Here is an 11,361-nt window from a genome sequence, read left to right on the forward strand (position 1 = left end):
GATCGTCGAGGCGAGCGAACGATCGCGCGGTCAGCCGCGCGGAGCTCGACGACTCTTCGCCAACTCGGAGAGTTCACCCTGAGGGAGAACGTCGCGCGCTGCCACGCCGCACGATCTCGCAGCGACGGCGGCTGATGAGATCTACAGCGTCATCCATCGAGCGCACGACCGGCAGCGGACGTTATATATATATATATATATATATATGTGTGTGTGTGTGTGTGTGTGTGTGTGTGTGTGTGTGTCGTGCGCGCGTGCTTGCGTGCGTGCGTGCGTGCGCGCGTGCGTGCGTGTGTGTGTACTGCTTGTCCGCCTCCCTCCCCTTCGCGTTCGCGACCCGACGATCTTTAAAGCATCGCGGTAAGTTTTCTCTCGCCGCGCCGGCTCGCCTCTCTGAGAAAACTTCTCGAATGAGAAATGTCCCGCTACCAGATTTAATATCCGCCGGATAAGCCGGCATGGCGGTCGTTAACTTCTCCCCGGGCTCCGTTTCTCAGGCCCGCGGTTTCCGGCATTCGGTAATTTTTTTCGCGTTACTGGTAAGTGCTGGTGTTGTCGCTTGTATTATTAAACGATTGGTTTGAGCTCGGTCTCCACGGGATCGTTTTAATAATGACTTAAATGATAACAAATTTACGATAATCTGGCTAAAATAACAATTATCGTTTTTACATATATTGTAAATTTTTGACAATCTTCGTGAAACTATTTGGAGAAAATTTCCGAGGTGTAATTGTATTGTAAATAAATTAAATGCGATAATGAAATAAGTTAGTATATGATGGACAAAATAATTTTTTATAAGCAAGCAAATATTCTATTGCTTTGTTAATTCAAGAGTGAGACAAGTTCTTGTTGTGTTGTTTTGCTATGAAAAGTGCAAATAAGCGTTTTCGTGGACATCAATAAACATGGCAATGAATTCTTTGAACGTATATAGTTGAAAATAATGCCGCGTTTTTACATTGCATGTCAGTAAATGCGCGTTTGGCAAACGTGCATTTACGTCAGTAAAACGTTGTCAGCCGCAATAAAACAACGCGATTTACCTGGTAATATTGCGAATCTCAAGTGGCATAGATATGTCTAAACATTTTTTTATCCTCTCATTACAGCTGACACTTTAATCGCAGCTGTGGCAAATAGCAATTACACTTCTTTTTTTTTCGAGATCGCAGGTAATACACAGGCGATAATTAAAAAGCGATTGAAGTGGTCACAGTTAAACGGAATTATTATCCAACTGTTTTGAAAATAATGACATTTTTAATAGAAGGACGAAGGAATTACGTATCCAAGATGGATAGAGTCCGCGTGAATGCGGTGATCGCGTTGGTTTTATTACATTTTCAAGCAAATTACATACGAACTACTCCGCGTTCTTTGAATCTCGGATACTGTGCGTCGTAGAATTGAGCACGTGACGTGTTACGTAAATCCTATTACGTAACACAGGATCAATTTGTTTACGTTATCATAATTATTCCTGTGGTTATAATCTCAACATCTGGCAATTGTTATTGCGGCTCATTCGCAATAATGACATTTTAAATCCTATAAATTGGAAATAAAAAGATAAATATAAATAGAAGATAAATATAAAAAGATAAATAAATAACAAAGGGAGATTCGCACACTCATCACGTGATTGTTAGTCGATTCTGATTAACTGGAGTATATCTGTCAAATTGTATACCTATATGAAAGATTTCTTTCTCTGTTGATTATAGACAGTAAAATTGATTATAACGGCAAAATATACATATTAATATATTATTTTGCATATATATATATTTTTTATTTTTTTATTTTTTAAACAGTTGTTAATAAGTAAATATATTCTTTCTAATCAAAATTATAAGAAACATAAGATTAAATAAAAAATAAATATAAAACACATAAATAATTATAATAATATAAATAATAAGTGTAATAAATATATATATGTATTTATTAGATAATAATTTAATATTGTTGAATGTTGTTTTAGGTAAAAATATATCAGGATATTCCCTGGAAAAATTACAATAATAAAAAACTGTTACAAAGTTTTCGAAGAAATGCTCACTATGAAATATGAACTTGGTTATCCATTTACTACTTCTCCATTATCAATTTACACACTCCATTTCATTTCACACAATTCGAGGTTTTTTCAGGGACGTTCAAAACAACGTTCGAGATTTATTGAAACGCCTCGGTGCACCAGATATACAGTATTGCAGAATAGTTAAATTCTACTGTATAACATTTCATATATAAATATATACATATATAACATTTTATTATATTTGTTATTTATATTGTCTCATTATTTATACGCTTTGTAAATTTTATATTATTGTTATTTAATTTTATTTTTCTTATAATTTTGATTTGATAAGATAAAACTGATCAACAAGAAATATTTAAAAATGATGAATATAAAAGAAAATCTTGGCTTCATAAGCATACAATTTGACAGATATACTCTTCAGCCAATCAGAATTGATTAACAGTTACGTGATGAATTAACGAGTTTCTCTTTATAGAGTCTCTACTATATTAATAAAATAGCATCAGCCATTTTCGATGACTTATTAATGAAACTTATTAACTAAAATTAGAAAAATAGATATATTATAGCGAGTGAAATTAAAACGAACATACAAAACACGATGTTTTACGAAGTCTTGGAAATGATTGATCGACATTATCGTATATTGTCATGTTGCCATCATTATCCATTTTTTACTTCGCACTTTTGTTTACTTCGAACGTTTTCTTCTTCTGCTTTCAGATCGATCGCTAACAATCAGTGAAGTAAATCGACGAGGAAAACGTGTCGAATCCAAAGAAAATCGCGTCGCCTCCGAAGTGACAGAACGGCTATCGGGACGAGCATTGGACCCGACTATCGATCATCGCCAACTCGTTTCGGACATCGCTTCGCGAGGTGTGCGGTCAACGCTGCTACATACCCAGTGGACCGAGCTAATCGCAGCCGGTCGGGAATCGAGGAACTCTTGAAAAAAAAAAAAATCGTCGTGTCAGTTCCGCGGCATGTTCCCCGTTCGGCGCTTTCCATTCGGTCTTTCGCTCTTAATCTTCGATCGTGATCGCGGACCCCGATCGTGAGAGGACGAAAGCTTCGGCAAAGAGTTTCCGCTTCTCTAACGAACAATCTCACGATGGCCATCGTGATCTACCGCCGCGGTAATAGATCGAACGATCGTGGATCGTCATGCGAACCCAAACAGGAGGTCGGCAAGATCCGCGGAGCGTAATTTCGTTCGTTTCCAAGCGATCACTCGCGTTTTCTCAGGAAGTGGAAACGCTGAGTTGTATGCATATGTATATACACGATCGCCGCGCGCGCGATTTTCGAGCGAAACGAAATCGACGGAGCCTGATGTTACGCATGGCGGGGCAGAGCTCCCGCGAGGCAGCCTCGATCAAGCAGGATCCCGGAGAACGGGAACGCCGCGCCGCGACATGCCGCTTCTGCCGGCTCTCCTCGAGCCGTTTCTTGCCGGGCGAGTTCGCGTTCCGCGTTTCACCTCACGTGTCCGCCCATTTTAAATTCGGCGCGAGTTAACGCGACCGGCAAAGATGCAAAAGCAGCGACGAGCTCCCGCTGCGGAGAGAGAAAGAGAGAGAGAGAGAGAGAGAGACGACCGACAGGCGCGACAGGCGTCAAACGGATCAAGGAATCTGTCCGATCGTGAGCGACGATTTTATTCGCTGGTTATTCCTCTCCCCCCCCCCCTCCCCCCGACGCGTGTGGCCGCGCGTACGCAGGCGAGGCGTTGGCCGAATTAATCGATGAACTACATTTACTATAGTAATTTCGATGCTTTCTGCTTTATTCATAAATATAACACATATATACTTGACTATCGTAAACGCTGTTTTCCCGATTTACATCCGTTGTTAAATATTACTGGAAGGCGCGAGACGTGTAGCCATGCATGGACCGAGCATGATAAGACATCCACATTTCAATCGTCGATCGATCACGTACAACACTTTAATCTGTTCGATAGATTTTTCAAATTTTTAAATTTTAACTTTAAAATCTTTCTATTTCTCAAAAGCGGAGCAAAAGTGTCGCTTTTTAAACTACATATTCATGCAAATCGTGCTTGTCCAATGCTCAAAGATCGGATATGTGATGACAATCTCCTTTTTCCGCCTAATATTGTGTCAAACCTTAAAGTCATTATCGCAGCGATGACTAAATCATTAAACTTGATGATGAGCAAAGCTGTTAATTTTACCGTCAATTCAGTCCATATGAAAATTCTTTTTTCGCGCCGTATGCGACGAATTATCGGCCGCTGTTCTACGATAATTAAAATTTTTCGTACGCCGGCGAGCGCATCTGCGCGCATAATCGCGAAATCGGCGGATGTGTCAGTCGTGCGAGGCGGTGTAATAAAATAGCCGCTCAAAAACTGGTTGCTCCAGCTCGCGGCAAATTAATTTGCAAATAAGAGCACCGAAAAACACTGTCCCTTCGATATGCAGTCTCATTCTCTTCTGCTTGCTTCTTTTCTCGACGTCCCTGTCCCACCCCTGTCCCCCCTCCCGTTTCTCTTGCTTCGCGCGAAACACGTTTCGAGCAACAACAATTTTATGCACAGCCCGAATATTATCATAGAGTAATGGCTCCTTTCCGCAAATGAATCTGCGTTTTAGTAATGAGCATGTGTTGCGCCGTGCTGCGCCAAATTTATCGTCATTCATCGTTAATTTGTAAGTGAGGGATTAATTTACATATTAAGCGGGCTTTTACGGACACAAGTTCACACTTGAGGATTCGTATTTCATGCTCGAATTTTATGACTAAATTTTCTTTCGATTCGTACATATATAGATATGTTATAGCTCTTAAAGAAACTTTCTGTTTCTTGCCTAGATAGTTTAGTAAGATTAGAAATCTAGTTAGAATTAATTCAATAATAACACAAACACACACGATATATGATTAGTTTATTATACATCTCGTGCGTGGGAGTTCTTCAGACGTTTCAACAGGCTCTGCGTAAAGAGAAGTACCATTTTACTTTCGCCACGCGAATGTCTGAATTGCAAAGAGAAAAATTCTCACGGGTATATCATAAACGGCGGTGCTCCAGATGATTGACTTTTAATTAACTATCGCGCGAGACATTATACACGAAATGGCACGCACTCCGTGCGATCCTTCCGTTGCGTGTGGGATGTCGCGCGTCAGATGTCGGTAGACGGAGACGACGACGTGTGTATGTACATACACGGTGATACGCGCCTATCAGATGACGGCCAGATATCCTGTAATTTTCGGCATCCTGGTTCATTACCGTAACCCACAAATTTGGTTTAAGTTACAGCTCGCTTCGAGCGTATATACATATACGGTTAAAGAAAGGCGATCGGAGTGCAATCGCTTTATCATGTTGAAGCACCTCGGCGGGAAAGCAGAAATTAACGTACGTTACTCAACACGCGACCTGTTGCGTCTTGACAGAAGCAGGAGCGTTCTTTCGCGTAGAGATCCTCGGAAGGTTACATCACGTTCGTTAAACGATATAGGTATATACTCTCGGGTGCAGGCGTTTCCGCCAACTTAAAATCGTGAAGTGTCAACGTAAATGGCCGCCAGTTTACGGCCATTTACGTTGCATTATACTCATACGTCCGTTACCCTTGCGTGCGAAACATGCGTCTGTCGTGGCTCGCATGTGTTCGCACGCACACGTGTCACTTATAATGCGTCAATTATGCGTGCGTATACGTTCGCACGCACGTTTTCGCAAAGCATGACACAAGTCGAATTCTCCGATCCAGATAACAGGAGGAGTCGTCCGTGATTTCTTTCGACGGTCTCCAATTGTCGGAGAAACTAAAAGTAATTTGGATCTCTTTTACGCCCATTTTTGTAATATATCACGGAAAGAACAATTTTGCTGAATCCAGATCTGAAAATAATTTTTGTTCAATAATCAAAATAATTTTGTGCGAAAGTCAAAATGACTGCTAGAACATCAAAACGTTTTATAGCAATGTTTATCAGTTTTAAAATTCCAACAAATTCTTTTAATAATTCAACAAAAAATTATTTTCAGATCTGTTTTTAGCAAAATTTTTAGACCTTTCAACAAAATCGTTATTTCTGTATGGTTAACGAAAAAGTTAGGTTAACTAAAACTTGAAAGTTAATTAAAACACACTTCAATAAGCTTATAATCAAATAAACTAAAGGTTACGTGTACATTATCAGTTGAGTTGACCAAGTTAACTTGATGGTTAAGTCCTAATCAAACGTGGTTAAATAATAAACTTCTTGGTAATTTTTAACCTTTAGGTAACCATACATTGTGAAAATGGGCCTTAGCAATTGCAATTAGACCGTCGAGATTACCAGTTGTATCGCAAATGAGATGCTCATCTTCGTCGGCAGTATTTTTTTTCTGTTTGCAAAATTTAAGGAAATCAAGAGAAGGCTCAAAGCTTTTTTAATCTCGGTGATTCTGTTAAAACTACGTTTTCATCCGCGAAAAACTTCGCCGTGATGACGAACGCACGTCTCGTACTTCGAACATTAATGCCCGCACGTCTCGCTCGAAATAATCTCTATATATTCGTCGGCACCGTTAATGCACTTTTCTATAAGATACACGATTTTAGAGATTCGACAATTTCGACATGCGAGCGCGAAGGTGCCGCGCTGAGGCGCTCGTATATAAGCAGATTTGCTCGACTCTGCGAATTTTACATACCGTCGCCATATTTTTTTAAGCAATAACTTTTTAATGTAACCGTAATATAATCTATCCTGTAAGTGTATTTGTTAGAGGCACACGTTCTTTCACTTTAGATAGAAACACCTGCGCCGTATATGAATAAAAATGCGCGCACGTTCGAATCTAATCAAGTGACAAAGAATATCGAGTTATCGATGTCAGCGATGACGTTTAATTCGGCCTTTACTCACCATAATATCTGTCTTTTTTCTTTTTTTTTTTTTCTTTTTAATTGTAAGTACTTATTGAGAGACTTATTCGCGGATAACTTTCCGCGAAGTCATGGCTCTCTAAAAAGAAGTAGTTGTTAATTACTATTCTTTCTTTTTCCTAAGGGTCGTTCGTTCCAGTTGAAACGATCGATGGCGGGATGGTGTGTTTGATATTTGACGTGTATATTCTAACAGTAGTACTTTCTAGCACAAGAAGGGTCCGCAAATTCTCTCGGTTGTGAGCGCGGTTGTGAAAGAGAAGAGATTCTCTCCAAAAATTCGGAAATGCTCGTTCTCCGATCGAGAAGATCCTTCTAACGATAAGTGTTACTCTTACGCTCGATAAGATTTTCTTCTGTTGGAAAAAATATCGTAATAGCTACACCGTTCTTTAATACATCGACAACTACGTACATCGAGACTACTTCATCGAATCTAAAAAGAAAATGAATGTTTATCTAAAAAAATAAAAAAATAAAAAAAAATGAATTGTGTATGCGACTGCAAGGTTCTCGTAGACTGAATATTGTTGCTTAGATTGTTGTTTAAGACCTTAACGATAAACACGCAATTCTCGATGAGATGAAAAGCTAAAGAGAAAAAGGTACATCGGCACTTGTATCTCCGCATGAAGCGTCGATTTATGTACATGAAGTCGCCAGATCGTGATTGCGCGATCGCAATTCAATCGAGATTTCGCGTCTTTATTTTTGTGGTCCGCGTCGAACAACAAGACCGATACTTGCGACAGGATGTGAAAAGCGCGAAACTTTTGCGAATCGTTTATTTTTTTGTTTTTGTTTTTGTTTTAACGTAATCGGTGATAGTGTATCCGAGTTAAGGAAAAGGGGATCCCGGGTATCTACTTAATATGACTTATTCACTTATTCTGCTAAATTTGGCTGTTGTATATCTTATTTAATCCAACGATTTGTAGAGAAGGATATTTTGTGTCGCAAACAAGCGCGGCAATGGCCAACGATCGATAAGATGAGGAAGGATGATGATTATGATTGTGAATGCGATGAAAACGGATGCTTTGCATCATATGGAGAGAAAATAAGGCAGCGAAATATGGAGTACGTGTATTGTTGTCTATTAAGTGTTACGTTATATGGCATATAAATAAAACAGTACTGCTATACATATAATCACAACGGTGCCTGTTGCGTTTAATCCTTCAATTAATTTCCTTCTCATCCAGAATATTTAAATTTTCATGATCGACCCCGTCAAAATTTACAGATTTATTTTCTCCCTTTCGACGTGTTTTACCGCGAAATATTACTCCGTACCTCCAGCTTACGCTGGAGGAAAAAAATTAAATCGTCGAATGGCCTGCACCTCGGCGAATTGAGGTAAATGCTGTACATTATTTTTTCACAAGTTTAAATTTTTCTTTCCGCGTCCGCTTCACTGTGGTTTCACTTGAACTCGTTCAAAATGGAAAGTTCACTCTATAAATAAGCTTATCGCGGACTCAATTAGCAGAAACTAAATTGCATGTCAGAATCCATTCTGCGAGAATACAAGAACTGGCAAGTTTACCCACTTGGCGACCGCTAGCCGTGGACCACTCGAAAGAGCGAAGGAGAGGTACGATAATGTATTCTTTTTATTTCTGCGAACACGATATCGCCCAGCTCGTTTTGCAACTCTCCAGGAACGGACGCGCGCACATGCAGGGGGTCGATAAAATGCTGATACTTTACTACCCGCGTTAAATAATTATAATAATCACAGTAATGTACCATTGACGCTTCCCGTTTGTCTGCGACGTTTTATTTTATTTTATTTTTTTATGCGTTGCCTCGTGGTGTCCCTGACTGTGCTTCGCGGTTTCCTCGTTCTTCAATGCTACAATTATTCCCGATTTAAGGCGATGCATACAGCAGGAAATTATGATTAGAAATTATAATTACGTCCTTATTGAAGTCGTTTCTCGGGATATTAAGCTTCAATTTTCTTACCGTATGCTTACTGCTACCGTTAACAGTCTTCAGCGTGCGTTCGAAACTTTTTTTCGCGAAACACCCGCGTTGATTATAGGATATGCAGAGAGCGGGAGAGACTGCTCTGTAACGGGAAAGAGAAGACCGCCCGGTTGCAGCCTTGGTATCAAGATTGAAGAAACGGATGCTTTCCCGGATAATATACCCGTTATGAATAAATGGCATCTACACTTGCGCCCAACGGATGATGTCAAAATAATATAGAAGAGTGTAAAATAATAGGGATATCAAAATCGCGTAATGTGCCAGTACAATTTTTCACTACGACAATCAGTAATCGATGAAATTCTCTCTCTCTTTTTTTTCTCTCTCTCTGGCAGTTTATTAGATTTCTCTAACGAGATATATACAGTCGAACCTCGATAACTCGAATCTCAAGGGAAGAGCTATAAAAATATTCGAGTTATAAAGGTTTCGCCTTATCGAAGTTCGAGTAAAAGAGAGTTAACATCTGAAAATTGGACTTACGGAAGTTTTGTACGAGAGTATATAATTTATAATGAGTTTTAAAGTAAAAAATTCGAGTTATCGAGAGGTTCGACTGTACATAACAGCGCTATTTATTTAGAGATCGTTAAATAAAGTCGTCGATTGAGAAACCTCAATTGTACTTACTTCAAAAATTCATTCAGTAATCATCTTGCGCGATCGTGTCGAAAGTGGACAATATATATAATCACACTAACATCAACGTAACTCCCGTACCGGCAAGTCCTATACGCGACGATTTGCTTTTGGCTTGGGAGCGGGCAAGTCACAAATTTGAGAACTGTATTCAGCCGCTCGAACTTTTTCTTCCTGTCAGAAGATCACACCTGCTATTATGGCGCATTTAGCCGAGGTAAAATATCCGATGCACGCAAGCAATCTTTTCAATCGTTTCCTCACGAAACAAAGGAGTACTTCGTAAGGAGATCTTCGCGTTCTTTTTAACCGTAAAAAAAAAAGAAAGAAGATCCCTGATGGGTACACATCCTACGTGCGTGCCGAAAATTGTTCGAATGTAAAAGATTGGAAATAATGAGTGAAAAAAAGGAGCTGCGCCATTTACTGCGTCAGAGGGTTCGATCGTAGCCTACCATCAATGGTACCGTCAATGGTAAGCGATGCCGAAGAAAGGTAACAGTTTCGAGAGATGCGCTTTCTAATACACATTTCTGAGACTTCCCTTTTAGAAGAGCAATATAGATATGATTGCAGTATTAGAGGTTTCCATGAAATTTACTATATCAATACATCACTTTTTGAAATATATAAATGTCTTAATGTTGGATATATATAAATGTCTATATATATATATATATATATATATATATTTAATTATTGTACAAATGCATGTGTAATGCAAATATTATTTGCAACGCTATCCAAGATCAGATAAAATATCTGCGCATTAGAATATGGAAGTAACGCATAATTTTGAAATATTTTGCGGCAGATCCGCGTTTTCTTTTAAAATCCATTATTATCTATTTGAAACTAGAAATTTAAAAGGTGTTAAGTATATTAATTTATCTATGTAATTGATTAGATCAATTCATATCTGCTGTTTCTTGAAGTCTCGATTAAAGCATCCAGTATAATGTTTATTCTTTAATTCTGAGGTTTTCTCAGATAAATAATGCTACATCATGCACGTAACTACGTGATATGAGTTGCATTCAATGCATATAACGCATTCTGTTGTTACTCTTATTCTATTAAGTATGCTTACCCCATTCTCATCATTACGGAGATCTATCCTAATATAGATGAGATAAATCAGCTGCAGGATATTATTCGTTGTAATACTCCTAATAGATTTTTCTCGCCGTAAAATTACTCCCAGTATTCATTCTCTTCCACCAAGGTCACCAACTTATCTCGTTCTCCTGTCTTTTTCGTCCCCACCTACTCCCTTTCGATCTATCTTGATTTCTATCTCCCCGTCTGCCGGATACTTCTGCCGATGGTTACGTTAAATGTGCAATATAGAAATCCCATCATTAATTTTTTTTTGTATATTTTTGTATTTCGTATATTTTTTGAGTGTATAGGAATTGTGACTTGTACGAAGAAGACAAAGAATTTGTAATAACGACTGCAATTGTCCTTTTTTCTCGATTCGAATTGTATGTCTCGAGAAATACATAAAGTCTTCGATATTGAATATTTTGAATTTTTCTTAAGAAAAACCATTTTTTAAATATAAAAATCTACTACTTCATAATTAATGCATAATGAAAACTTACTCACTTATTTATTCATTTAAACATACACGGAAAGAACGATTTTATTGAAAGATCTAAAAATTGTGGTAAAAACAGATCTGAAAATAACTTTTTATTGAATCATCAAAATAATTTGTTGGAATGTTAAAACTGATAAGCA

The 11,361-nt window shown here is 38.5% G+C and overlaps 1 protein-coding gene and 1 long non-coding RNA gene across 3 annotated transcripts in view; one reads left to right on the forward strand and one right to left on the reverse strand.

Annotated features, from left to right (window-relative positions):
- Nucleotides 1-3,021, forward strand: part of LOC105460542 (doublesex- and mab-3-related transcription factor 1B-like) — a 64,543-nt gene extending 61,522 nt beyond the window's left edge. The window contains exon 6 of the mRNA XM_011706995.1: nt 2,780-3,021. The gene's annotated coding sequence lies outside the window, so the exon portion shown is untranslated. The remainder of the gene's footprint in view (nt 1-2,779) is intronic.
- Nucleotides 780-2,785, reverse strand: LOC105460541. 2 transcript variants are annotated; one of them, XR_975846.1, is made up of 3 exons: nt 2,650-2,785; nt 1,367-1,554; nt 780-1,243 (listed from the first exon to the last, which is right to left on the reverse strand). It is a non-coding gene; the product is annotated as an uncharacterized LOC105460541 (long non-coding RNA). The 2 variants fall into 2 exon arrangements; XR_975845.1 differs by having other exon boundaries at nt 780-1,554.
- Nucleotides 3,022-11,361: the final 8,340 nt, after the last annotated feature.

The sequence above is a fragment of the Wasmannia auropunctata genome, unplaced genomic scaffold (assembly GCF_000956235.1).
Source record: "Wasmannia auropunctata unplaced genomic scaffold, wasmannia.A_1.0 LD319912.1, whole genome shotgun sequence".
Lineage (NCBI taxonomy): Eukaryota > Metazoa > Arthropoda > Insecta > Hymenoptera > Formicidae > Wasmannia > Wasmannia auropunctata.